Source organism: Mobula birostris, chromosome 13, assembly GCF_030028105.1.
Source record: "Mobula birostris isolate sMobBir1 chromosome 13, sMobBir1.hap1, whole genome shotgun sequence".
Lineage (NCBI taxonomy): Eukaryota > Metazoa > Chordata > Chondrichthyes > Myliobatiformes > Myliobatidae > Mobula > Mobula birostris.
The window spans coordinates 91,426,524-91,430,858 of NC_092382.1; positions in this window are offsets into that span (position 1 = coordinate 91,426,524).

The following is a 4,335-nucleotide window of genomic DNA, read 5'->3' on the forward strand; positions in this document are numbered from 1 at the left end:
CAATAGAACATAGAAATACAATTGTGTCAGCATGTATTAATCAGTCTGATGGCCTGGTGGAAAAAGCTGTCCCGGAGCCTGTTGGTCATGGCTTTTGTGCTGCGATACCATTTCCTGGATGGTAGCAGCTGGAACAGTTTGTGGTTGGGGTGACTCAGGTCCCCAACGATCCGTCGGGTCCTTTTAAAACAAGTGTTCTTGTAAATGTCCTGAATAGTGGGAAGTTCACATCTACAGATGCGTTGGGCTGTCTGTACCACTCTCTGCAGAGTCCTGTGATAGAGGGACGTACAATCCCCATACCATGTAGTGATGCAGCCAGTCAGGATGCTCTGAATTGTGCCCCTGTAAAAAAATTCTTCGGATTTGAGGGCCTACATCAAACTTCTTCAACCGTCTGGGGTGAAAGAGGCACTGGTGTGCCTTTTCACCACACAGCCGGTATGTACAGACCACATTAGATGCTCGGTGATGTTAACGTCGAGGAATTTAAATTGTTTAGCCTCTCAGTCACAGATCCATTGATGTCAATAGGGGTTAGACTGTCTCCATGCCTCCTGTAATCCATAGCCAGCTTGTTTGTGCTTACAACATTGAGGGAGAGGTTTGTTTTGAAACCACTGGGTCAGGGTGATGACTTCGTCTCTGTAGGCTGCCTCGTTATTATTTGAGATTAGGCCAATCAGTGTAGTGTCGTCAGCAAATTTAATTAGCAGATTGGAGCTGTGGGTGGTGACAGTCATGGGTGTACAGAAAGTAAGGAGGGGCTTAGGACACAGCCCCGGGGGGCTTCTGTGTTTGGGGTCAGAGGAGCAGAGGTGAGGGAGCCCACTCTTAGTACCTGTAGTAGTGCAAATCAAGAGGAAAAATCATTGAGGTAGTGTTCGTGGGTTCATTGTCCATTCAGAAACCTGATGGCGGAGGAGGAGCTGATACTGAAGGAGGGACTGACAGGAGAGTGATTCAGACGGAGTGAATGCCGAGAGAGGGACACGTGAGCAGGCGGATTTGAAATACAAGTATTGGACGTACTAAAGAGGAAAGGAGAGAGGTGTACGTGTATTTCAAAGGGCAGATTTGACCAGGAATTAATCCCCTTGTTTCCATTCACTGGGTTCCTTCCTGATCTGATGTAGAACTTATTCACTTATTACAGATTCCCAATCGGGCAAAACTCAAGGATCAGCGATGGGTGTTCTTGGTCAGAGCCTAACCAGCACCCCAGCAGGGTCTGTGAACTCAGGTACAGATTCCCAGCTGGACTCAACTCAGGAGGCTGAAGGATCAGTGATGGAAGAACCTGGTCCAGGGTTGACCACCACGCCAGCAGGATTGTCAAGTTCCATTACAGATTCCTATTCGGACACAGCTCGGGAAGCCCAGGAATCAGTCACTGGAGAACCTGGTCTGGGTTTGACCACAACCCCAGCAGGATCTTCAAGCTCAGGTACAGATTCCAAGTCGGACACAAATTGGGAGACCCAGCGCTTACCGGCCAGAGAACCTGGTCCAGGTTTGAACCCTACCCCAGCAGGGTCTCCAAGCTCAGGTATCCGTGGTGGGGGTCACAGAATGGAACATTGTTCCCCATTGTTGGTCCCTAAAGTTTATCCTGTGTCAGACTGAATGCAGTGATGGAGGGGGAGGTAGGGAGGGACCGAGGATAGAAGGAGTAGCTAGAGACCGAGGGGAGAGGGAGGTGGAGGTAAAGAGAGAGAGATGTGAGACAGTTATGGAGGGTAAGGGGAGAAGGAGATATAGAGAGACCGACGACAGAGCTAGATAAGGAGTGTCCAAGGGGTGGAGGGATTAGGGAGAGTCTGTGGGGAGAGGGATTTCAGAAGATACTGATGGCAGGGGGGAGGGTGATGGAGGTAGAGAGAGATCGAGGGGACAGGGAGGTAGGGAGAGACTGGGGGAGAGGGATCTAGGGAGAGACTGGAGGGGAGAGGGATTTAGGAAGAGAGTGGAGGGGAGAGGGATTTAGGGAGAGACTGGAGGGGAGAGAGATTTAGGGAGAGACTGGGGGGAGAGGGATCTAGGGAGAGACTGGAGGGGAGAGGGATTCAGGGAAGGAGGTGAGGGAGCCCACTCTTACCACCTGCCGGCGATCTGATAGGAAGTCCAGGATCCAGCTGCAGATGGCCGAGGTCTCTGAGCTTCTTGTTAAACCTGGAGGGAATTATGGTGCTGAACTGTAGTCCCAGAACAGCATTCTCACATAAGCATCCTTCTTCTCTAGATGCGTAAGGACGGTGTGTTGAGCTGGGGCTATTGCGTCATTTGTCGATTGGTTGTGTCGGTAGTATGGGTTCGAGTGGGATCCGGCATCATCCGTGATGGAATGGCAGAGCGGAATCTATGGGCTGAATGGCCCACTTCTGCTCGTTATTCTTGGTTTTATGGTCTAATCTCACCTTATTAAGACGGTGCAGACTAAGCACTCTTCCCTGTACATAAACAGTACCGCCACACAGACCGTGAGGAGTAACAAGTTTCTGCGTGTGCACGTATAGACTGTCTGACCTGGTCCCTAAACATTACTAATCTTGACAAGAAAGGACAGCAGCGTCTGCACTTCTGGAGGAGATTAAGGCGAGCACACTCCACCCCATTCTAGCCTTTGATTACATAGGCACTATTGAACGTGTTCTGACCAGTCGCATCACCGTCTGGTAGCTGTAATGCAAGGCATCTAACACCTAAATCTATACAAAGGACGATGAGGGCATCATTGACGTCTCGTTTCCACCCATCTGAGATATTTATCAGGAGTGCTGTGTACGTAGGGCCCTTATCATTGTCAATTCCACATCTTTGACCTTCACCCCTACCGCCCCCCCCCCCAGATAGGGGGTCCCATAGCGTTAGAACAAGGACAGTGGGGACGGGATGCAGCTTGTACCCCCCTGCAGTGAGACTACTAAAGTCCCCGCTACCACCCAGGTCTCATCACGTATCAAGCAGAAGTAGCGTTATACTGTTTACTTTATAACTTGTGTCGTAAACGCCCCTTACATTAAACATCAAATGTATAGAAAATATTGTATTATTTGTTAATTTGTTTGTGGTAATACTTCTTATACGTTATGTGCATTGTGTCGTGCACCTTGGACCTATGGAAATGTTGTTTCTCTCGGTTGTATACGAAAATCCACTGAACAATGGTGAACTTCAACTTAAAAAAGAGAAATTGATCATCAATCTGACCTATCATTCTATTTCTGACTTTGATAGATGTTTCATGGGATTTGTGACGAGAATACACATAAAATTAAGATGTTTGCTGGCCTGGGCTAGCATCAGTGGCATCAGCAGTTGGTCTGCCACCTGTCCTCAGTGGGAAGGAGAGATGAGGAACAATGGAGCAGCGTCTGGAGATGTGTAATGAAGGGATTGGTGAGAGAGAGCTGTCTGGAGCGGCTCCCCCTTTGAACCCTGAACTGTTTGAAGTGATGGACAGGCGATCTGGAGATGTGTAATGAAGGGACGGGAGAGAGAGCTGTCTGGAGCGGCTCCCCCTTTGAACCCTGAACTGTTTGAAGTGATGGACAGGCGATACCCCAGCAGGGAGATAAAAAGGGACAGGTTCGCTAAGGCAGGACACACACAACACCCGAGGTAACGAGACCCTGGAAGCGGTGCGCCTCTCACGAGTCGGTGGGAAGTACCGGACCTTAAGCGCACAGGGTGGAAAGGTACGATCAGCGGGAACCCGGTGTGTGTCCACCCTCGCTTGGGTGCCGGGTTCACTGCAGAGGATCGACCACATCTGGAGGAGGGGTCACAGTCGGTGACCTCAGGTGACATCACAAAGGACCCGCCCGAAAGCTGCTTGTGAGCAATATCGCCGGTCTGTGAGTGGAAGCCGTTTCTGAATGATCAGTCGTTCTCGTTCTCTCTCTCTCTCTCTCTCTCTCTCTCCCCCTCCCCACGTTGTCCATCGTCATGGCAACGATTACTGCGAACTGAACTAAATTGGACTGAACTTTTGTGTCACTTTGAAATTTGGTCATTTACCCCTAGACAACGATAGAGCTTGATTGATGCTGTTATCTTAATTCTGTGCACATGTGTGTTTATCATTGCTGAACTGTTGCATTTATTATCCTTTCGATTAGTAACATTAGAAAGAGGTGACATAGGGCCAGAAGGTGTTGAATCATTGTGGATAGAGCAATGCAATAATAAATGCAACAGTTCAGCAATAATAAACACACATGTGCACAGAATTAAGATAACAGCATCAATCAAGCTCTATCGTTGTCTAGGGGTAAATGACCAAATTTCAAAGTGACACAAAAGTTCAGTCCAATTTAGTTCAGTTCGCAGTAA